We start from the raw sequence: 25,338 nt of genomic DNA, 5'->3' as shown, positions 1-25,338 counted from the left end.
CTTCGACAAGAAGTAAAATTTTCAATAACTTATTGTTAATAATCTTAAGTTTCAATGGAATTGGCAAATTGCTGGAGAGTATCTGATATATAAATCTTCAAATCCATCGAAAGATAAAGGCGCTAGTAACGTTCGAAACCTTCCCTTTCAGCGTAACGCTCTTGATTTCCAAAAATCTAAATGACACCCAGTATAGTAAAGAAAGACGTAAGTCCTACGTCAAAAAAAATGCAACGGACCAGATCTTTACTGTACGGGAAATCCTTCAAAAATGCCGTGAATATCAGGTCCCAACGCACCATTATTTATTATTTATTCAGACTAAGGCCGAAGTGGCCTGTGCGGTATATAAGAGTCTTCTCCATTCGGCTCGGTCCATGGCTACACGTGGCCAACCACGCAGTCTACGGAGGGTCCGCAAGTCATCTTCCACCTGATCGATCCGCCTTGCCCGCTGCGCACCTCGCCTTCTTGTGCCCGTCGGATCGTTGTCGAGAACCATTTTCACCGGGTTACTGTCCGACATTCTGGCTACGTGCCCGGCCATGGGTATTTACCCTATTAGACAGCAAGCAAGCAATCATGTCAATTTCTGAAATTTTGGCACACGAAGATGTGGATGGTGGTGGCATAGTTAATGGTCATTCGAAAATCTGGAACTAGGTGTTGTGCGGGCTTGGTAGTCATATGGCTACCGCTTCTGCCTCATACGCAGGAGGTCGTGGGTTCAATCCCAAGCCCGTTCCATTCCTCCTACTTTGTATCTTTTCACATATTTCTCATGTTCTAGCAATCGCTAGTACTGGAAATGGGATTTCATACCGTTTCCATCTTCTATCCCTATACCTACAACTTGATTAGTTTTAGCAGGTAACTGTTAGAATTCGAAATGAGCGAAAAAAAGCTCGTTTCGGCATCCAATTATAGAATACTGTGCACATTGAGGTTGGAGAGCAAATCCTATGCTACCATCCTGTGCAATTGCGATTGTACTGGTCGATCACGGAGTAGCAACTACGAAATGCACGGTCATCATGCTCATGCTCATGCTCATGATTTGAAAATCTGGAACTAGCTGTTGGATTCCAACTTCAAATCAGGGAAATTTCTGTCAGTGAGTATCTCGGCATCATGTTGACATTTTCTTGAGTTTTAGTAGTGCTCATGGAATACTAGTCAACAATATTAGCATCATTTAAAATAATGTCTGAAATAAGTAAAAAATAGTAATTTTTTTTATTAATTTTATTGGAAATTTTAAAATCTTGCGCAAATTTCCTTGTTGATTCAAAAATAAACAGTGGATGTCATTGGTAACGGGGATATCAACGTTTGCTTAGATGGAAATTTCAGTTCAGTGTCGGGAAGCAGTTCTTGTCAAACTTTTTATAGCATCCGCCATTATGGTTAGCGTGGAAAGCTGGATAGTCCGACCTGACCAATTTTCAATAGTAAACAATATAGGATAGGATCACTGGCGGAGTTAAGCTGGGGCATGATGAGGCGAAACGATTATGCATTTTAGAGAATATTTGGTACTGAGAGGAATTTCACATTCTTTCACACACTTCAGGAATTTCACATTCTTATTCACTTCCTTAATGATATATTAGATCTACTGATCTTACTCTGTGTTGATTCTACAGGGATAAAAACAATAATTGAGATGCAAGTTGCTAAAACAAGAGGCTCTGAAAACGTGCCCAATACTACGCTTGACCATTTATTTATAGCACGTGACCCACTAAATCGAATATTTTCCCAAAAATTTAATTAGGTACTAACGCCAACAAATTTCTGAAAAAATAGGTTTTCCTAGAATTTTAATTAATTCCTGAAGAAAAAAACGAAGAAATCCTTGGAGTTGTTTTCGAAAGAACTTTTAGAGAAATGTTGAAAATTCTTTGGAAATGCCAGTAGCTATTTTTCCGGTTATTCAATTGGAAATTCCTTCGTAAATTCCTGCAAACGTTCCTTTGAAAATTTCTTTATAAAATCTCTTCGAAAACATATCAGATTCTTTTTGGAATTTTCTTCGATAATTTCTAAAATTTCTTCAGGATTTGTTTTCTCGGATTTTTTTTCTGAAAATCGTTCCAGTTCCTTTTGAAATTTCTCCAGGAATCCCTTAGGAAAATCTTCTGGAAAGGCCTTTGTGAATTCATCCGGATATTCCTTCGAAACTTCCTTTTCCTTTCAAGGTTGGAAACATTCTCGACACCGTGGGCATAGTGTATCCATTGTACTTGCCACACAAGATACATACTCAACTCATGCAATGGCGGGCATAGAAAAGCTTTCAATTAATATCTGAGGAAATGCTAATAAAATACTAAGTTGAAAAACAGGCCAAGTTCTAGTTGGAATACAGAGCCATCGAAGAAAAAGAAGAAGAAGAGATTCATAACGAAATCCATAAAAGCAATTCTACTAAGGGAATTTTGGAAGTTTTTCCTAGCACAGTTTCCGTAGGTATTCCTAATGAGATTACTTTTCAAAAGAATTCCTGAAAAAAATTCCGAGAGATTTCTCTTGAAGGAATTTCTAAATATATTCATAAAACAATTTCCGTAGGTATTCCTGAAGGAATTTCGGAAGTATTTTCCATAGGTATTTCCGAAAAACAATTCAAAAGAATTCGTGAAGGAATTTCCGTCTAATCTATCTACTTCCAATCTAAATGCTAGAAGAATTTTCGACTTTGTTAAATTTCTTCAGACATTCCTCCATTAATTATTTTCGGAATTTCCTCCAGCGATTTCATCAGAAAATCCTTCGAAAATGACTACGGAGAAAAAAAATAAAAAATCCTTTGAAATTTCCTCAAGATATTCTTTCGAAAAGTTTAAGAAGGAATTATAAGAAAATTTCTATTAAAAATCTATATAAAATTTATTCGGAAATTCATCTACGAGATCTTTAACGAAATTCTTCAGAAATTCCTTTAGGAATTTCTTCGGAATATATTTCAGGAATTCTTCCAATTCTTTCATTCTTATTTGAAAAAATCTCTTCGAAGACTGTCCAGCTTTTTACGCAGGCCGCACTATAAATTTTGAATCACCCCTTTTGACCTTTCATGCGTCCATTATAATTTTTATAACTCGAACCAAATATGCTTTCAGTTCAATCAAAGTTAATTGCCTATAATCCGGGCATTAAACCACCCGACTAAGGGTATGCGATAACACACTTTTTCTTAATGAAACGAAACGAAACGAAATTTAAAATGTCTATGTTGATTCGAAACGAAACGAAACGAAATATAGATTAACTTTCGAGTCTTCGAAACGATACGAAATCAGGGTCCATTTAATTCGAAATTTTTCGAAACGAAACGAAATTTTATTTTTTTTCCGCAGAATTATTATTAAATTGGTTTTATATTATGTACGGAATTTCGATTTCACTTTTCAGTGATCGTTATCGTAAAACAGTCAAATAACTGTTTTACGATAAATAGAGTTATAATAAGAGAAGTAGTAGTCTGTGATAAATCGCCTCATTCCCGTTTATATACCATTACCCAATACCCTCAGCATTTGTGCCGCTTTGAAAGCAATATATCGTGGAGCGTGTGCTCCCGAATCTGATCAATCAGTTCAGTTTTATATTAGTAAGTATAAAAAAATATAGAAATTGTTTGATTTTTCGTTTCAAATTTCAATTCAATTTTTTCATAGGGTTAACTCATAGTTTCATTGACGCTAAAGGTCGTAATCGAGTAAAATCCAACCGTGTATAAAAAGAACTGGGTGTAATCTACTCTGGATAAAAAAAGCTATTCACTTCGGACTTCAAAAGGGCCCTTGGAATCCACGACACAACTTTCCATCTTTGACAAAGTTATAGTGAACTGATTCATATCTGGTTACATTTACACAAATAGGATAGAATAGTCAAAGATACTTTTCGTTTTCTGTTAGATATTTCTAACAAAATACTGAGGATGCTTTGTCTTGTCTTGTCTTGTCTTGTCTTAGCACATGCACAGCCAGTATTGAAAAGCATCCTGGAAATGTCGGTTGTATTCCCGAGCATTTTCTTGTCTGCATTAATATTTGCAGCATATCATAAATATGACACAAGTATTAAAACGGCCAGGCCCACCGTGCAGGCTTGAATTTGGGAGAAAATCCAGAACTGCCCGGCAATCAGATTATTTAGTAATAAATAACATGATCAACGAAGAGTTTTGAATCTACGAAAGGAAGAAACGGGGACAGCCGTACCAACCGTTTCACATTCAAGGGGAAAGATGATTGACGAATCGTTGGGAGTGACTTTGCTAAGAAGATTAATGAACACTCCATGGGTCCTCGACGTCTTGGGATGGGACACAGTTTTTAGTCTAGTGCCCTGGCTTATACACTGATGGGCAAAAGTATTCGCATAAATTCAGATAGATTACTATGAAAGCATGACGAATACTTATGTATATCAGTGTACATATAGGCCTAGGTTTAAGCGCCATTACTCGCTCTCTGGAACGAGACAAAGAAAAAGAAACAAAAGTGATGAAAATCAAGCGAAAACTCAAGACGTTAAAATTATACTAAATTTTTACTTACAACATCTCCATATTTTCCGTGCTTGGGAGCGTTTTTTTTCGTCAAAACACAATTTATTGAAATTGCTTACCACAGTTTCGCGAAAAGTGAATTAGGAGTGAAAATGAAGAAACGAAAGAAAAAATCATCAAGAAATGTTATTACTTACGTATTATCTGCTATCAAACTGACTAGTGACACCATGCGACTAGTTTATCTTCGTCCAAACATAACTTATCGAAAACATTATATCACTCTATCACAAGATATACCCATTTTAAATCTATATTAGGGTGATTTTAAAGTAATAAATTTAGTTATAACGGAATTATTATACCTAAGGATTACTTAGGTTTTCAATAGAAAGTACTAACACTTGACATTGATCACTCATGTAATTCTGTCACATTCGATCTTTCAAGAAACATGACTTGACAATCAGTAAAGTAAACGATTAACATTAATGTAAGGATTTCAAAAAATATCTTATAGTTTACCATAAATTAAATTCCAGAAAGAGAATAATTCGGAAATAGAAAAAATCTTGCGCCAAGACTAGAATTTCCAACTCAACAAAACAAATTGTTGACTTGAGTACTGAATTAATTACCGGTTATACTGCCGCTAACCGCAAGTCGAGTACATCTGTATATGGATCCCATTGACCATATGCGGCAGTATACGAATTCATCAAATTCGTAAAAAAAAAATCATGTGAAACAAATAAATAGATATTGCAGATTAAATTCAACAAAAATATTGTGTTCAGAAGTAAAAAGTTTTAAATGTAGAAAACATTAATTAATTAATCTATATATATAAAAACCAATCTATGTATGTATGTTCGCTAACTACTTCTGAACCACTTGGCCGATTTCAACCAAATTTGGTACAGACATTCTCTATCCTCAGAGGAAGTTAACAAAGGGGTGGGATGGTCATGTAGAAAAGGGGAGGGTGGTGGGAGGGTTTTGTTCAGAAAACGAACAATTCTGTGTAACTTTCAACTCCCAGGACCGATTTCAACCAAATTTGGTACAGACATTCTCTATCCTCAGAGGAAGTTAACAAAGGGGTGGGATGGTCATGTAGAAAAGGGGGGGGAGGCGGGAGGTGTTTTGTTCAGAAAACGAACAATCCTGTGTAACTTTCAACTCCCAGGACCGATTTCAACCAAATTTGGTACAGACATTCTCTATCCTCAGAGGAAGTTAACAAAGGGGTGGGATGGTCATGTAGAAAAGGGGAGGGTGGTGGGAGGGTTTTGTTCAGAAAACGAACAATTCTGTGTAACTTTCAACTCCCAGGACCGATTTCAACCAAATTTTGTACACATATTCACTACGAGGAGGTAATCATATGGGAGGGATTTGGGAAAGGGGAGGGTCTGAGGAGGGGTTTTGTTTAGAAAACGGGCAATTCAAAGTAAATCATGAACCCCTGTACCGATTTCAACCAAATTTGGTACACACATTCTACATCATAAGGAAAAAGATAACAAAGGGGATGGGATGGTCATTGGAAAAAGGAGGGTATAGGGGAGGTGTTGTCTTTGGAAAACGAGCAACTCAGTGTAACTCCCAACCCCAGGACCGATTTCAATCAAATTTTGTACACATATTCACTATGAGGAGCCGATCGTACGGGAGGGAAATTTGGATAAGGGGGGTAGGGGTCTGAAGGGAGGGGTATTGTTCAGAAAACGGGCAATTTAGTGTAACTTCTGAACCCCTGTACCGATTTCAACCAAATTTGGTACACACATTTTCTATCCCTAGGAGAAGATAACAAAGGGGGTGAAATGGCCGTTGAGAAAAGAGGAAGGGTAAAGGGAAAGCGGTTGTCTTTAGAAAACGGGCAATTCAGTGTAACTCCTGACCCCCAGGACCAATTCTAAGCAGATTAAATGATTAAATCATTCAACTCTATGATTAAAGATTATGATTAATGAATTATAATTTTTTGAAAATGATGACTGATAATGATTAATGATTAAATTCATTTTTGACAATAATTAACGATTATGAATAATAGATGAAAAAAACCGTTGGATTATGATTAACGATTACCGATCGTGATTAAATGTTGACACACTATGTGTATGGTTAATGATTAACGATCGATATGATTAATGATTGATGATTATGAATGATCAAATTGCATAGTGATCCATAATCGAGTAACCTTTATTCCAAATTTTAAAAGGTATGATAATTATATGATAATGATTCAAGATTAATAAATAAAAGCAAGGTATGCAATGATCCAATGTTCCAGCATAACTTCTGTACCCCTTGCCCGATTTCAACCAAATTTGGAACAAACATTCTTTTTCTTAAGAAGGCGAAGATGACAGGGATCGATCAACTCAACACTTCATCGAAATCATGGTTTGCCCAGAGAAAAGCAATGATTAAAGTGTTTCCTTCTGGACGGTAAATGTGATCATTTCTTTAAAATAGACGTTTTTCCGGAATAAGGCATCGGTGTATGTTTTTCCTTCTTTAGAAATAGACGTTTGCCCGGAATAAAGCGATTTTGGGTTTGATCCCATTTTCAAAATCAGTCAATGTTTTCAAATGTAATCTACCTTCTTTTAATCAAATGATGAAATATCAATAAGAAAACACAATTATCCTTTTGACCTATTCCAATTCCGATGGTGAAAAAAACTGCGAATTAAACTGGCAACTCCGAGCAAGGCCGGGTACATAAAGCTAGTAGCTAAATAAATGCAAGTTAGACTAAATTTCAATTATCACCGACGCTTCTCAGGTTATTATTATTGTACACGACACAATGAACCTGTATCGATCCATTTTTTGACGTATGATTAATGTGTTTAAAAATTATGTAGGTGTGTATGGATAAATATAATTTAGAAAAGGATCGAGCTTACCGAAGTCGTGAAGTTTGCATCTAGCCATATCTTCCCTGTATCAAACCTTTGAAATATTTCCGTTTATACTGTTGCTCCCATCGCTCAGGCTCGTCAGTTCGTTCACGGGGAATCCTCATACCTAGATCCAATTGCCCGTCACCGTAGATTCAGAAACATCCACAATGTAACCCACGTGAATGAAATAGATCTGCTGGATCATCCTGTCGAACTGCGTCAACTCTTTTGATGGTATTGTCTTGAGCAACTTGTGTACGAAGGGTAGAGTCCGCTTTCCACAATCGATGAAAATGAGCTGAGTTCATTGGCCAATTTGGATTTTTATTCAAAGAACTCCGGCTGATGAGTGATGGATGGAGAATTTGCATAGGAATTTTTACCATTAGCAAATAATCCCGGAAACTGTTTCACTGCTAGATGGATTCCGATTCTAGTAACGGATGTATTCCGTTAGGTGTCGAAATAGATTCCAGCAAACATAGGGATCAGTGCTCTGCCTGGTAACTTCTATGAATGCAGAGCCCGCACTTTAGTTGCCACTACATTTTGCTTGCTTTTCCAAAATCAAAACTTCACAACTCAATACAGAAGTAAAGGTTAAAAAAAAAATATGACGGATCACAAAATACTGAGGATGCTTTATAGAAGAAAACTAATTACGTATTTGTCGACTCAGAACGGGGCTATGTAGTAAGTATCTCAGATAGCTATGCGAGCAAAGGCGTAGGATTGCCAATCCGGAGATGGCGAGCTCGATTCTCGGTCTGGTCAAAGATGTCTTGCCACACAAGATACATTCGTTACGTTCTAGAGCCCGGGTGAACAAGTAGTTCAAACTGGAGGGTAGATGATGGCTACACTCACAGCGACCACCTGGCGGTTCGCTACAGTAACTACTATACGACCAGCATTCAGCGGACGGAAGAAGGAGCGAGGTCTAGCCCTCGTATGTGGAAGACATCGTACTTCGACGACGAGGTGTTAAAGGAAGCGCTCCGCCGCTAGCACAATACTCTCGGTCTGAGCGGCGAGCAGCTGGTAACGATAGTCAACCCTAGGAATGGGAGGCCACCGGCTTACTGGTGGACTCAAGCAATTGCGAACCTGCGCCGCGCCTACCTACGGGCACGGAGGCGGATGCAGCGAGCACGCACAGAAGAGGAGCGTGTTGAACGACGGGTGGCGTTCGTGGCTGCTAGAGCCGCTCTGAAGACTGAGATAAGATCAAGCAAAAAACCTGCTTCGAGGGCCTGTGTCAAAGTGCCAACGCGAATCCATGGGGTGACGCCTATAGGGTCGTAATGGCCAAGACACGTGGGGCGATGGCCCCTACAGAGCGGTCTCCAGAGATGCTGAGAGGATCATCGCGGGGCTTTTCCCACGTCATGACACAAGTCCCTGGCCTAATTTTGTGGAGCTGCCAAGCGTGAGGGTGGCCGACGAGGGAAGAGTAACTGTGGCGGAACTTGTGGGGATGGCACAGTCCCTTAGTGTAGGTAAGGCGCCAGGACCGGATGGTATTCCGAACCTGGCCATCAAAGCGGCCATTGCTGAGGCTCCCGAGATGTTCAGATTTGTCATGCAGAGATTCCTGGACGAGGGAGTCTTCACTGCAGCATGGAAAAGGCAGAGCTTGGTCCTATTGCTAAAAACGGAAAAACCACCGGAGGATCCATCGGCATATAGACCAAGAGGAGTGGATGAGTTCCAGGAAATTAGAACTGGCTCACCACAAGACTGAGGTGGTTGTTGTTAACAACCGAAAGTCGGAGCAACGAGCGGTGATAAGGGCAGGCAACTGCGCGGTCAGCTCTGAACGCTCCATCAAACTCTTGGGGATAATGATCGACAATAAACTCACCTTTGGTAGCCACGTTAATTACGGCTGCAAGCGTGCCTCCACAGCTATAGTGGCATTGTCCCGGATGATGTCCAATAGCTCTGCGGTTTATGCCAGCAAGCGAAAGCTTCTGGCTAGTGTCGCTCTGTCCATACTGAGGTATGGGGGGCCAGCTTGGGGCACGGCCCTGCGTATTAACTGCTACAGAACGAAGTTAGAAAGTACGTATAGGCTCATGTGCCTAAGATTTGCGAGCGCGTACCGTACCGTGTCGCATGATGCACTTTGCGTCATCACCGGTATGATGCCTATTGGCATCGTTATCGATGAAGACATAGAGTGTTTATAAATGCGCGGCACGAGAGGCATCCGTAGGACTGTCTGGTTGGCCTCAATGGTCAAATGGCAGCGTGCGTGGGACAGTTCCTCTAAGGCTAGATAGACAACCTAGTCCGGAGGATGTGTAAAGATGAAGTTGGCTGGAACGCTGTTTTATCGGCTATTGTCCAAAGCGTCTCGGAGCTACACAGGAGGTGGCGCGTGGACTCGAGGAATGGCTAGTTCAGGCGCAAATAAGAGGTAGTCCAAGGACTCGGAGTCGGCTTCATGGGTCATACCGGCCCTGTGGTCGAACTCGATCCTTTTATCGAACAAGTGGCCGCGCGAAGAACAACATGGTATCGTCACTTTCGCGGCGTCGGTCAACCGGGCGGGTTCCGAGCCCGAGGACGGAAAGGGGTCCTCGTCAAGGCTGGGGAAGGCGTAGGCACCTCATCGACAATTCCCTCTGTGTGTTGACGAACTGGCCATATCGCAGAGAGGTCAATTTAGGGTGCACGAAGCAGGCGTGAAGTCGATCTTTCCCACCTTCCGAGGACATAGGGGGTGGTAAGGCCACCTGGAAAGCCGGCAATGCGCTTGCACGATAACATGGTCTTCTTCTAAAAAAGCGAGTCACGATGTTTGGTGCTGCAAGTACATGCAGCCAACCTCGAAGGTGCGTTGTGCACTGGCCCTTCTTTGAAGCATTACTTTCTGGTTGTACCGAAGGGACGATGGGCTTGGCGGCAATGGAAACGGTTTAGCGGGTCGGGGATGTAGTCCTCTCTCGTTTGCTGATGGTCCCTAACCCCGCACTCCCTGGACGTCCAACCCAGGATGTCTGTTGAGCAGATTCCCCCTCCATTGCTTAGCAAGAAAAAAAAACAAGATACCTACTCATGCAATGGTGGACATAGAAAAGTTTTCAATTAATAACTGAGGAAGTACTTAAAGAATACTAAGTCAAGTAGATCAATTCCAGTTGGGATGTAGAACCATTGAAGAAGAAGAAGTGAGCGTTAATAGAAAAAATTGTATAACTAAAGTTTTGAAAATAGTTTTATGGTTTAGTTCAGCGGCGCAGCCAAAATTTTTGATAATATGAAGTATGGTTTAAGTTTAAATTTGTTTCGAAATTCCGCGGAATTCCGTTAAATTTCGTTAGAAGCTAGTTTTTCTAGCGAAATTTTTGTAATATTACGAAACGAAACGAAATGAAGAAATCAGATTTTGCGATGCTCAAATTCCGCGAAATTCCGCGGAATTTCGTTTCGAACCACCTGAAACGAAATTTTTCGAAATACCGCATATGCTTACACCCGACTTGGACATTAAAAACTTATAAATTTCGACATGAACTTATTGTATGCATTTTGAGATTTTCAGCGATGTATGATTTAAAGCGTAACGCATTGTAACACTTGCCTTCTTGCCCAAACTCATTTGATGAAAATTTCATCTAAATAGGGACACGGCAGGTATTTTCGTCTGTTCGTCATAGTCTCGAAAACCAATAAAAGAGACGCTTTTTGGTAAAATTCATACGTACCAAATCGTAAGCTCAGGAAAAACGTTCTGCTATAGTGGAGTTCTAGCAAATGAACGTTGCTTTCGTTGGTTTTAGCCCCTATGACGATGGACGGAAATACCTGCCGTGTCCCTATCATTATTTTTGCACCGCAAACTACCCGGATAAAAATTTACAGTAACTTGTATGACATAACCCATTGAAATACAATAGATTGTGTGGCAAACAATACAAACTATTGTACGCTTATTGTAAAATGTTCACGGTTGTAAAAGATCTCTATTGTACGTCCATTAAAATAACAATATATTTAAATGTTACTGATTCTTTCTATTATATTTTTATTGTTCGCTTATGTTTAGTATTGCTCATCCAAAAACTAAACAAATTTTAAAAGTCTTCGGTGATAAAGTATAGATGATCTGGAAATCCGTCTAATGTAATTGTATTAATATAATTTTGGAATATTTCATGGATTTATTATATTGATGAAATAACAAATGAAAACAATAAAATTACAATAGCTTTGCTTATTAATTGAATAAAAATGTTATACCGATTCTCAAGTATATATTTTCATATTGCAGGTCTAGAAATATTATGCAATAAAAAATTTAATTCAAAAAAATGAAAGGGAACAAAAACTTTTGCTTATCATTTTACTCGGAGAATGGCTGAATTCATTTGAGCGTGTACAGTTTTGTTTATAATAAGTGAAGAGATGAAAATAATGAAACTGTATGGTGCAAAAAGTGTCTTTTTCTTTACAGTTTCTGCTGCTGGGCAAGCGGTGGATCACTATACGGCTTCTGTACCATGGTAAGTATTTAAAGTGGTAGTGCGCGTTAGAGCATCATTACTGGGAGCGAGTATTTTGATCAGTGCTGTCATTTTAGATTAGTCACTCTTTTTCGCATCGGTCACTACTTTCGGTTATCATATTGGTGGCTGCATTCCGTACCGGTGACGTTCGACGTTTGATAGTTCATCAAATAGCAGCGCTGTTAAATTTGGTCACATGTCAGCTACGCTACTGTTTTAGCAGCGCGTTTGGTAGCGACCGATAAAGTGTCAATGTAATGATACTGCGCTGACAAACGGTTTATACTCACCACCGCTAATCGTAATCTTAGGCTTTGGTCCGATTCGTGAATTAAAATCGAATTAAACTTAAAAATGACAGTTCGGAAATTATTAAATCCCCCGCTCATAAGAATGGCTGGTGCTACCCAGCAAGACCAACAAAACATCTATCAAAAATGATTCAATATCTGTCAAAAGTAATCTTGCTCTGCGAGCAAGGTTATTTGGAAATTTTTGAACTGTCAGTTTTAAGTTTAATTCGATTTTGATTCACGAATCGGACCAAAGCCGTAGGGTGCGGCCAGAGTAGACGTGAAGTGCGATGCGAAGCGAAGCGTCCATACGATTTGACAGCTCCTTATTTTTGATTGTTATTCCCTTGCGTACAATTTTCGCGGGGCGTCGCGTAGAGATAAATGAAAAATTTATCTTCATAATACCTGATGACATACCTGGTAACATGTATCCTTGTTCCTTTACAGAAATGAAGCTTATGATAAATAAAATACTGCTGCTTGCTGTTCACTGATTCAAGATTGTTCAGTGGCTACCATTGGCCAATCTTACCAACGGGATCTAATAAGAACTGATGCAGGTAATTTTTTCTTTTCTTCTCGACGTACTTCTAATAAAACTGACATTCTTTAATAATTTACATTTTTCACAGGTTTATGCACCCGTAGCCAAGTAACAGCAATGCGAGTTAAAATGAGTTAAAATCAAGTTTTAACTGAATTAAAATTAATTTTAAAATAAAAAAAATTGTAAAACAATTAATTGTATTGTATTTTTATTGTAATATTGGAGTATAATGTATTCTAAATCCTGTTGTATTTATATTGTAAAACAATAGAAACTGTAATTGAAAACATTTAAAACACAAAGTTTTCTATAGTTTTGTCGCTCGAAATCATCCCATTGAAGAACCTTAAAATCAATTGTTTTGCTCCGAATTTTGTATGGAAATTTTTCGATTTTTTATTGTAAAGATACATATCAATCCCCCTTTTTAATTGTAAAAGTCCCATTTACCATTAATTTTATCGTGGAAAACCATTATTTCTCATGTGATTTTATTGTCAAAATTCCATTATATTCAATGGTAAAAAAGTGTTTTAAATGGTGTTGTAACAATAAAATTTATGATATTTTAATGATATTTTTTATCCGGGTAGTTAAACAAATGCAGATCAACATTATTCTTTTGAAACCAGTGGAATCAGCAACGGCATTGGTCTTTTTTGTCAAAATTCAAGAAAATGTCACCAAAAGGATTCAAAATCTCTAGGGGGTCAAATCAAGTTAGTTGACCCTAAATAAGCCAAAGAATCGACTGAGACAATAAAAAGAGAGACAATTTTTGACGGGAAGGGTCAATTACAAAATAACATGTCGAGTGGGAACCTGTTATGATATTTAATTCACTACTAAGTTTCTAGGAAAAACGAAACAAAATCTGTGTTGCGTAAACGTTTTTTGAAGCGAAATGAGTTTACGATGCGATTAGGCGTGAAAAAAAACTGTGGCTATTATTGAGATCTTTGAATGATTTTATCAACACTGATTCTGGTTCGACACGTTCTCCTTTAAAAATTTCTACTGAACTTCAACCAATAAAATGCTATGTTACTTAGCAACAAATATGATCTTTGACATAAAAAATGCATGTTCTATCTATAGGAAGGAAACTGTCACAAGAAGTTCTTGTCACTTATATTTAAAGCAGGGGAAGAACTTTCTGTTCAGATATGATTTTCGTAATCTTGAGGTAAGGTTCTGAGAAACTCTTGAATTGTTTAAAATAAAGTTAGTCAATCTATTAATGCAAAAACAATGTCGAATGGCAACTAACTTTAAAGTGCTTTAAAGTTTTCAAATATTTTCAAAATAATCGATTTTGTCTATTAATCGATTAGTTGCAGTCGATTAATCGGATCAGTGGAATAGCAGGAAAAAAAATTGATTTATTGAAAAAATCAGACATCCTTAGCTACGTCAAACAACTAAAACCCGAAGTCCGCATCTCCAAATACTGTAGCCTGATAATAAAATCACGGTGCGTAGTGCCTCGCCGAATCACCATCGTTAAGGGTGGTATGGACTTCTAAAGTACTGTGCAAATAGATAGAACAAGTAGCGGTCAAGGAATGATTCTGCTGCTGATGTTCCTTGAATAGTACGGAGCTAACAAGGAAATCAAATAATTTAGCAATAGCAGGCGTATTGCAGTAAATAAAATACAGACTTACGTCTACCCTTGCGAAATAATGCACCGATGCATTATTCCGCAAGTAAAGTGACGTTTGGTTATAAGTTCTCCACATTGTTTTTGTTTTTTTTTAAATAGTTTAACTAATCGCGATTAATTACAGATCTATGTTTTTCCAGCTGTTAGCGGAAGGAAGTAGGTGCTACGAATGGCCACGTTCTTGAAAATAATGAAATCAATCAGTTGCAAGCAGTTTACGTTCGTCAGGCATTGGGCGCTAAACTTTTCAATGGTCGGACTCATCTCTTCAAGCTGGCCAACCTGAGCGATTGAATATCCTATGATGATTTTGATGAACTATGAAAGCTGTTCCCGTTGATCCCATCCAATACACCTCCTGCAGTGCTACGATATCAAATCCGCGGTTTTTCAATGCAATTATGGCAATTAGTGTGTGCTTTCGACGAATAGATGTGTAGTTCCTTGTACCGACCATCCAATAGCTACTGTGGATTTTGTCGATTGTTCCTAATTGTATTCGAAAGTTTAGATTATTTTTTGTTTATTTCTTCTAAGGTTATCTTGCAGGGCTTGACACCAAAACCTATATTTCACTTTTGCTTAGGGTTACTCAAAGACACTTGGGCGTTGTTAAACCGCCCATAACGAGGCATACAGACGCTGTTGTAAATATGATCCGAGAAGTTGCGCATCCAAAAAATTTCAAAGTTTCCACCAAAGCTCTTTATCTGATCGACCCCATGGAGATATAGGGATAGAATTTTCTTGGCAGGAGCCGAAGAACCGCTCAATAGGGTCTGATTAAATGTCTCAATTACACGAAGTACCAATGATATGCCATGCGCAACATTTACCCTGCCAAATTTTTAATTATTATCACCATATAAGGCCGTTACCCCTTCGAAAGGTCAAAAACAACTAATATTCAAACGAACAAAAATCTTTAAAAATCCTTTCTAAATTCAAGATTTTTTTTCTACAAAAAAGAGTATAAAGTTGAATGAATGGGAATTGTTAATTGATAGATTATTTGACATTGCATTCATTAGAATTCTAAGTGACTGCTAGATAGAGCTTGATATGTGAGTTCTCATGAGGACAGCCAAGTGCTTGTAAGTGTTCGCATTATTAATCGGGAAAAGTGTACACTATAGACTTTTTTAGTTTTATGTTGCCGCTCTTTTTTTCTGTTTTGGAAACATAGTTTTATTATTTCCAATCAATAAAATTGTATCATATATGTAATATTATCAAATAATTGAGAGATGTTCATTATACTTTTCGTTGTTGCCATATATAACGTAATCTGGAGCTCTGCCTCCACTTAATAGCTGTTCTTGTGTGGAAAAACTTGATGCCAAATGGAACATAATATAAAAAAAGAATGGCTAAATCAAGTTAATGCCCGAGTCAATGAAGCTGCATTTAGTATACTAAATGACTCGAGCTTTTACTCGATTTAGCCATTCTTTTTCTATATTATGTTCCATTTGGCATCGAGTTTTTCCACACAAGTTGACAAAAGAACTTTCCTCCGACATCTTGGTGGTCGTTCTAACTTAATTCAAAATTGTGATCGTCATGGAAGCAAGCCGGGAATGTATGAGCTAATAACTCAGCCATTTTTTAAACGATTTTGGTATCAATCGATCAACGGACTCTTTAAGCTTTTGCTCAACATCAAATGCGAGCATCTTACTTAGTTTCTTCAGGGATTCCTCTTGAGCCCCTTCAGGGTTTCCTCTCGAAATTCCTTCAGAAGTTTCTCGGGAAGTTCCTTTAGGAATTTCTCGGAAAGATCCCTCAGGATTTTTATTTATGGAAGATCCTTCAGTGATTCCCTCGAAAGTTCCTTCAGAGAATAATCCTGAAATTCCTCCGGATGCTCCTCCTAGATTTTTTTCAGAAGTTCCATTAGTCATTCATCCGTAAGTTTCCTCAGAAATTTATCCGGAAGTTACTACATCAATTCCTTCAGAAATTCCTACGAAAGCTCTTTTAGAAATTCCTCCGGAAGTTCCTACAGAATTTCATCCGGAAGTTCTTTTAGGGTTTTCGCCGAAAGTTCCTTAAGGAAACCCTCGGAAGTTTCTCTAAGAATTCCTCCGCAAGTTTCTCTAGGAATTCCTCTGAAAGTTCCTCTAAGGATTCTTTCGAAAGTTCCTTTACGAATTCTTCCGGAGGTTCCTTCAGGAATTTATCCAGAAGTTACTTTAGGTATTTCTCCGGATGTTCTTTTCAGAATTCCTCTGGAAGTTCCTTTGGGAATTCCTCCGGAAGTTCCTCTAAGAATTCCTCCATAAGCTTCTTTGGAAGTTACTCTAAGAATTACTCCGAAAGATCCTTTAGGAATTACTCCGGAAGTTCCTTTGGGAATTCCTCAGGAAATTTCTTTAGGGCTTTCTCCGGATGTTATTTTAAGGCTTTCTTTGGAAGTTCTTTAAGGGCTTCCTCCGGAAGTTCCTCAAGGAATTCTTCCGGAAGTTCCTTTAGGAATTCCTCCGGAAGTTCCTCTAGGAATTCCTCCGGAAGTTCTTCTAGGAATTTCTCCGGAAGTTCCTCTAGGAATTCCTCCGGAAGTTCCTCTAGGAATTCCTCCGGAAGTTCCTCTGTGAATTCCTCCGGAAGTTCCTCTAGGAATTACTCCGGATGTTGCTCTAGAAATTTATCCGGAAGTTTCTTTAGGAATTCCTCCGGAAGTTCTATAAGAACTTCTTCCGGAAGTTTTTTTAGAACTTTTTCCGGAAGTTCTTTTAGAACTTCTTCCGTAAGTTCTTTTAGGATTCTCTCCGGAAGTTCCTTTAAGACTTTCCCCGGCAGTTCCTTTAGGACTTCCGGAGGGATTCCCGGAGGAACTTCCGGAGGAATTCCCGGAGGAACTTCCGGAGGAATTCACGGAGGAACTTCCGGAGGAATTCCTGGAGGAACTTCCGGAGAAATTCCTGGAGGAACTTCCGGAGGAGTTCCTGGAGGAACTTCCGGAGGAGTTCCTGGAGGAACTTCCGGAGGAATTCCTGGAGGAACTTCCGGAGGAATTCCTGGAGGAACTTCCGGAGGAATTCCTGGAGGAACTTCCGCAGGAATTCCTGGAGGAACTTCCGCAGGAATTCCTGGAGGAACTTCCGGAGGAATTGCTGGAGGAACTTCCGCAGGAATTCCTGGAGGAACTTCCGGAGGAATTGCTGGAGGAACTTCCGGAGGGACTCCTGGAGGAATTTCCGGAGGAATTCCTGAAGGAACTTCCGGCGGAATTCTTGAAAGAACTTCCGGCGGAATTCTTGGAGGAACTTCCGGAGGAATTCCTGGAGGAACTTCCGGAGGAATTCCTGGAGGAACTTCCGGATGAATTCCTGGAGGAACTTCCGGAGGAATTCCTGGAGGAACTTCCGGAGGAATTCCTGGAGGAGCTTCGGAGGAATTCCTGGAGGAGCCTGGAGGAATTCCTGGAGGAGCTTCCGGAGGAATTCCTGGAGGAACTTCCGGAGGAATTCCTGGAGGAACTTCCGGAGGAATTCCTGGAGGAACTTCCAGAGGAATTCCTGGAGGAACTTCCGGAGGAATTCCTGGAGGAACTTCCGCAGGAATTCCTGGAGGAACTTCCGGAGGAATTGCTGGAGGAACTTCCGGAGGGACTCCTGGAGGAATTTCCGGAGGAATTCCTGAAGGAACTTCCGGCGGAATTCTTGAAAGAACTTCCGGCGGAATTCTTGGAAGAACTTCCGGCGGAATTCTTGGAAGAACTTCTGGAGGAATTCCTGGAGGAACTTGCGGAGGTATTCCTGGAGGAACTTGCGGAGGTATTCCTGGAGGAATTTCCAGAGGAATTCTTGGAGGAACTTCCGGAGGAATTTTTGAAGGTACTTCTGGAGGAATTCTTGAAGGAACTTCCGGAGGAATTCTTGAAGGTACTTCTGGAGGAATTCTTGAAGGAACTTCCGGAGGAATTCCCGATGGAACTTCCAGAGGAATTGCTGGATGAAGCTCCGGAGGAATTTCTAAAAGAACTTCCGGAGTAAACCTTGAAGGAAGTTCCGGAGGAATTCTTCAAAGAACTTCAGGAAGAATACTTTAAGAAACTTCCGGAGAAATTCCTGATGAAACTTCCAGAGGAATTATTGAAGGAACTGCTAGAGGAATCCCTGAAAGAAAAACCGAAGGAATTCCTGAAGGAACTTACAGTGGAATTCAAGGAGGAACTTCCGGACGAATTCTTCTAAAAAAATTAGGATTTCTTCCGGAAGTTCCTTTAAGAATTTTTCTGGAAGTTTCTTCAAGAATTTCCGCAGAAGCTCCTCCAAATTCTTACGGAAGTTCCTCCATATTATCCACCAGGAGTTTTTTCGGAAGTTTCTCTAGAAATTATTCTGCTAGATCCTCCAGGAATTGGAAGTTCTTCCAGAAATTGCTCGGGAAGTTCCTCTGAAATTATCATGGCAAGTTTCTTAAGGAATTCCTCATGGAGATCGACCAGGAACTCTTTCGGAATTTGTTCTCGAAATTCCTCACGAAGTTCCTCCACGAATTCCTCAGTAAGTTCCTCCAATATTTCCTAGGGAAGTTTCACCTGGAATTTCTCCGGAAGTTCCTGTAGAAATTTTGCGATGGATCTTCCAGAAACACTTCGGAAAGTTCCTCCAGGATTTGCTCGGGATGTTCTGTTAGGAATCTCTTCTCGAGATCGATTAGGAATTCTTTCGGATCTTCTTTCAAAAATCCCTCTAGGAATTTCTCCAAAAGTTCCTGCAGGAATTTCTCCAGAACTTCTTGCAGAAAGTTCTTCCAATATTTCCTAGGAATTTTCCTGCAGAAATTCCTCTAGAAATTCTTCCGGAAGATTTTCAAGGAACTCCTCGGAAAGTTCCTCCAGGAACTGATTGGAAAGTCCCTTCAAGAGTTCCTCCGGAAGTTCCTCCAAAATTTTCCCTAAGAGCTCTTCTGGAAATTTGCCGGACATTTTTCCAGGAATTTTCCCATAAACTCCTATGGAAATTCAATTGCGAATTGAACCAAGAAATCTTACTCAGATTCCTTCTTGCAAGTATTTCCTCAGAACTTCAAAAAAGCGCTTTCTTGAAAGTTTCTTCAAGAATTCTATTGAAAATTCCTAAAGAAATGTATTACTCCACAAATTTCTTCAGGAACTCTTTCGAAAATTTCTTTACCAACTCCATCGGAAATTTCTCCAAGAATCCCCCCGAAAATGTATCTGAAAGTTGTCTAGGAAATTTACACGAAAACTCCACGTCACTTCGTCACGAAAATTTCTCAAGCTAATTTCTCCAAAATCCCCTTCAGGATTTATTGCTGGGAAAAGTCTTCCTGAAATGCTCCCAATTCCCCAGCAATTCCTCAAGGTTTATCCAGAAACTGTTTCTGCAAACTGCTCTTTCAGAAAAATTCCTTCCAGAAAAGTTCCTGGGCGATTTCATTAAGCAATTCCGGGGAGAAATCTGGAAAAAAAATCCCTGGAATAATCGAGAAAGATTGCTGGATACATTCTTCAAGAAGAGAAGAATTCATGAATGAATCTCTGGATGGATTCCTAGAAGGCCTTCTGGAGGATTAAATAAGTTCACGCCAACCCACGCCACCGATTATCAACGGGATGACTTCGCCACGCCCCCTCCGCTGGCTGAAAATTATTCATTACGCGTCGATTAATTTTCAGTACGCGCAGAGGCTTAGTTTTTCTCAAAAAAAAAAAAGTTTGTAGAACAAGTTTTGAACAGATCCAGTAGATTAATTTATCAAAAATATAGCTCTTCTATTTCTGGCCGACTTCAAAACACGTTTACAAGAAAAACGTGACTAATTGGTCGAGGTTCAGCCAAAAGTTTTTAAATATATCTATCAGCTGAGGGTAATATAACGGACATTGGTGTTAAATTCACTCCGTACGAAACGGTCAAAGCAAAACAAAGGTGCGGCCCGCAGGCCAACAACAAGTGTACGAATGAATTGATATGAATTACTTCCGGTTTTCATTCTATGAACAAAATATCGAAAGTCAGTCAAAAAGGCACTTAGTGCGGTTTCGCTGAACCCCGACCAATAATGAATATCGTGTTTTTTGCCTCAAAAGAATGCGAAGAAGGTGTTCCCGGGTAAAAAAAACAATTGTCCCGGATTCTTCAGACTGTAAGACCTTTTTTGCTGGTCGAGGTCTTTTTTATCTATTTCCAAATGTATTCATACACTGTCAAAATATGAAATAGACCAGTGAAAACGACCTACGCTATCATTTAACCCTCCGGGACTCGCATGGTCCTGGATCACTCACACAGTCCCACCGCTCTTGTGAGCGGCAAGCGTTCTTTCTTCAAATTTGTTGTACTTTTTACAACGGTACGAGTCCCGGAAGGTTAAGGCCAAAACATATTTTTTTCGAACCCCATTCAGTGGCCTAACCCCTTTCGAAGCAAATAAGAACGCATGAACAGGGAGGGAGAACTATACAGTATATATACTATACTATCTCAATTTACCCATTAAAAAGTAAATGTAGTGGCTCAACAAAAAATAAAGCAGGATGTAACGGAATTCGAGCAGCTAGAACTGCATTTTGAGCAAACAGTACTATAGAAGTATCATTCCGTCTGCAGAAGATTATAGGATTGGAAAAAGAAGATCAAGCCGACATCGGTAGTGTAGAGTCCGTGGAATGTTCAGAGAGTGAAGTTTGAAAGTGGAGAACAATCAATTCGACAATGGAATTCGGCGTACCAGGTGATCGACTCGAATCAATACGGAACACCTTCAGGTACCGAGACGTTACCAGCTAGACAAGATAACATGCAGCAAACAGCTAGAAATATGAAGGAAGTGGCATCCTAGTTCTGTGTACGCATTCCTATCGGGTCGGAGAAGACGCTGGCTCTGAGACTCAACCATTATGCCTTCAGTGGCTAGCGAATGAAAAAAAGAGCTGAGAACTGAAAAGAGAACTGATTCACTACGTGTCATGTTAGAAATCACCGGATGCACATCTCGGCAAAGCGTTTATTAACCATTGCATTGGAAGCTAAACGAATACTTCACAATCTTCACATTTTGGCGATGAAGACAAGACATCACCGAATACGACAGGCGTTCACGTCATTGCTCATTCAGCGAACATCTTCAGATGCACACCTACGTCGGTACGAGCGGCCAGCGTTGGCTTGTCCATGTCCATCCATTGATTTTGGTCCAACATTGCTGAAAGAAATGATTTTTTTTGGAAAACAAAGTTGGAGCTATTATTTACTTTTGCTTACATGCTTGATGACAGCACAAATAATGATTTTTTTGCCTACTTGATCGATTGACAAAATTACTTTGGTAATTTGATCAAATTTTCCTTGACCGTTTTCCTTGAGAGCTGCGTACTAGGCTTTATGAGTCAAACAAACTCTGATTTTTAGCGTACATACTTCTTCCGCCAACATGTAGGCATCACGCCATACATAAATGAACAGCGAACGCTTCATTGGAAACGAGCCTCAAACTAGCAATTGGACAACTTACCCGCCATCTAGATATCAAATGCCTGGTAGCTCTCTAACGCTACTCTAACGCAAAGCGTGGAAAATAGCAACGCTTGACTGCTCGAAACAAGCAGCGAAGGGTCGACGCGCGCGTAAATTTGAAACGGCGCTTTCCTAGATAGGATGACAACTCAATTCAGACTGCCGTGTTGTTTTTAGTCAATTGCTCTGATGAGGTGGTCGCCAGTGCAGCCAAAGTAATTTGGTACAAAATCTCAATCATGTATCAAAACTTGATGTTTTCTTTCCGTTCCATCCATTGTTTATGTAAGAGAAGTGAAAGACTAACAGAGATAAGTTTTCGCTAATGAAAATATGATTTTGAGATTGAAAATGACCGAAAGTAGAATGATAATGTTTAAAATGAACAGTTTTAAACCTTTACAACCCTTGATAATAATTTATATGGCATTTGCAGTTCAGTATAAATTTATTTTTACCAAAAATTGGAACTTAAACATTTACGAATTTTGCTTAACATCAACTTTACAAACTTGCAACACGGCCAAACAACAACATGCTGCCCTACGAAAACGCGCCGCCACCAATCGAAGTAATCGATTGTCATTTTCAACCAATCAGCAACCGGTACGATTGTGACAGAAAATCGGTACGATTTTACTGACTACTTGGCACATCCTATCCTAGCTTTCAAGCAGTCACGGGTACCCATGGCGACGGAAAATAACAGTTTTCCTCGGTCATGTGAAAATTTTCCACCTCCCGAGCTTCATTCCAGTTCGAGCTCAATGCGATAGATCGAAAAAAAATTTTAAAGTGGATAGAAAAGTTTACCTTGGTGTAAAACAAAATCAAGACCCTTTATCAAGAATCAAAATTCTGGTGTACACGGTAGAAATAATTTAATTGAAGGCAAGAGTAGGTCTGCGTAGGATCATCAAGGATATCAAGATTTACACGCGACTGAAGCAGGAGGATTTGAAGGCATCGGTGCGAGAAAATCGATATACCTGAAGTTTTGTCGTCAAGCAGTGCATGCATCAGGAACAAAGAATACATTCAAACAACGGAATTTCCTTTCCACGCCACCTTATTACAGATCTGCAAGCAAACACCAACGCCAATCAAAGATGTGCGACCGTGTTGCTCCCGTGCGATCCCTGTTATCCCTGCTATCCTTGCGTAAGATGTCATCGCTTCCCTGTCATAAATGTGACCACTACTGTTCCTCTTCCTGTTGCACCAAGCATCGTTATCGTTTCTGTTACCTGTGTTACGTCACCATCATTAGCTTCCTTCGCCTCGAGCGGGAAGGGGCATTACGACTCATCCTCACAGGTCCCACAATGACCGAGGATTCGTTCGAAATGTTTTGTGCAACATCCACCCTGGCAACCCTTCCGGGAGCGCTCATAAATCAATGTCCCCAACATATTACACCACCATTAACGAACCATCCGGAAGGAATCGGCCAAGGAGAGTGGAATCGTTTGATCAGTTTTGAGACGAATTGCAAATCGATACTATTTTACGATTGCGATTGAAATAGTGTTAGTATTTGGCTAATGTCGTCTCTGTTTTTTTGTCTGTGTGTTGAAACGATTTGCGCACTGGCAAGGGGTGGAGTTGAGGTTACTTTACCCATCATACGAGGTTGTGATTGGCAGTGTAAAATCGTTCCCTACCCACCCCGTGGAAATTTCGTCATCTATAGATCATTTGAAATGTGGGGCTAAATGTTGTTGAAGTCAATGTATAAATTAGGTTACAACATTTATCAAGTTACTATTTCGTAGATTTTATCCGCCCTTCATTGCGGTGGCTAAACAAATAGATTGGTAATTCTAGTTATAGTTACAGTAGTGAATATTTAGTTGAAAGAAGTTAGTAACGGAACAAGGATATTTTATCGAACTCTCTAAAAGCTCAAAACTGTGATGCAAAAAGTAGCACCAGTCTTCCGATTTGCATTCAGAACTAAGTTCTGAATTACGGAAGTAGGTGATTGTTGTTTTTTATTTATATTGAAAATGTGTTTCCAAATTTAGTACATTTAAAAGCAGATGAAATAATTTATACCTAGAAAATTATTTATCATGAAACCTTGTTCCACAAACAACTACAAGTTGTCGAAACACGCGTTACAGATGACCTTTGGTTCAACACTGTATAAATAATCGTTCTATCATTGTTAGTCGCCCCGTTCCCGTCCTATCTGTGCTGGTGGAAGCGTCCCTTGATTGTCTTCGATAGTACTGACACAGTACACCATTCCTGGAATCTGCGTCGCAAGGAACCGAACATCCCGGACATCCGCTATGAAGAAATGTACTGGAGGAAAGCGAATCTTTGGTATGTCACAGCAGGAGTTCGGGGAACGGAAGGCAGATCATCTTTTGTAACATCGCCTGCACAATCAACCCACATATCCTACACTCCTTCCAAACCCAAGGGTCCCTGTCCTCCCATGCTCCGGGAGCCTCTGCGATCCGTGCGTTCCTAGACGTACGCAGAATGATCTAAACTGCCACAATGTCCAGTTATATGTCCCCCGGCGCAATGTGGCCCACGATCTCAACCGTCCAGAACCTCCGCGAGTGGTCGCCCAGCGCAAGCTGATAAACTGCTTCCGAACGTCGTGGACAGTAGTACTCAGAACTAAAACGATTGTGGAACCCAAAATCATCTATCAGCCGCGCTGCTATGTTGAACCCTGCATCATCTACCGAAGCGAGTCGTCCCGGATCCGAAAATTCTTTACTAAGCGCATCGTTCCGGATCCAAAAATCGTGTGCACCCCAAGGACCATCGTCGAGCCTAAGGAAATATGCACCACCATGGTGTGTCATCCGAAACCCCAAACGGTGCAAATTCTCCCTCCACGCAGTATTGCTGCATTCCAACGGTACCGGATTCACCAAGGCACCGCCTGTTCTCCATGCGACCTCGTGGCCTCGACGATGCTAGGTGTCAACGCGATAGGAACAACACGAGCAAAGGTAAGTGTACAAAGGTGGGCGTAATGGTGGGAGTTCTCTTGATGACACCATTCCACCCTTGTACCTTGCCTTTCCTCCAACAATTCTGATAATTCGCAGATAAAATTGCTATTTTCTCTTTTGTAGGTTCCCGCTAGAGGTTGCAAGAGTCGTGAGCTACGAGGAGGGCTACTCATTGCCAACTGTGAATGTCTGAAACGAAATGGTCTTCAACATGATTGCCCTCGTTCCGAGTGTCAGGTACGATCACATCTCGGATTTTCTTTATCAATAGATTGTTTGATTGTTGTCTCGATTACAGGGAAAACCATGTCGTCTCACCAAACCGGAAGCCACCTGCTGTCCATCGACGTACGCGCGCGGTTCCGCAATGTCACCATAACATGCAACCAGCATACCGA

The 25,338-nt window shown here is 40.1% G+C and overlaps 3 long non-coding RNA genes across 3 annotated transcripts; 2 read left to right on the top strand and 1 right to left on the bottom strand.

Moving 5' to 3' along the window:
• The first annotated feature begins 11,853 nt into the window (after window positions 1-11,853).
• LOC134203886 (uncharacterized) lies at window positions 11,854-12,995 on the top strand. Its single transcript, XR_009977729.1, has 3 exons — window positions 11,854-11,957; window positions 12,704-12,816; window positions 12,889-12,995. It is a non-coding gene; the product is annotated as an uncharacterized LOC134203886 (long non-coding RNA).
• Window positions 12,996-21,410: 8,415 nt separating this feature from the next.
• LOC134203885 (uncharacterized) lies at window positions 21,411-21,770 on the bottom strand. The gene is made up of 2 exons (XR_009977728.1): window positions 21,708-21,770; window positions 21,411-21,648 (listed from the first exon to the last, which is right to left on the bottom strand). It is a non-coding gene; the product is annotated as an uncharacterized LOC134203885 (long non-coding RNA).
• Window positions 21,771-23,086: 1,316 nt separating this feature from the next.
• LOC134203890 (uncharacterized) lies at window positions 23,087-25,295 on the top strand. The gene is made up of 3 exons (XR_009977731.1): window positions 23,087-23,120; window positions 25,064-25,177; window positions 25,239-25,295. It is a non-coding gene; the product is annotated as an uncharacterized LOC134203890 (long non-coding RNA).
• The last annotated feature ends 43 nt before the right edge of the window (window positions 25,296-25,338 follow it).

Source organism: Armigeres subalbatus, unplaced genomic scaffold (assembly GCF_024139115.2).
Source record: "Armigeres subalbatus isolate Guangzhou_Male unplaced genomic scaffold, GZ_Asu_2 Contig286, whole genome shotgun sequence".
Taxonomy (NCBI): Eukaryota; Metazoa; Arthropoda; class Insecta; order Diptera; family Culicidae; genus Armigeres; species Armigeres subalbatus.
Note: the sequence above shows the minus strand (reverse complement) of the source record. Positions and strands in the feature narration are given on the sequence as shown.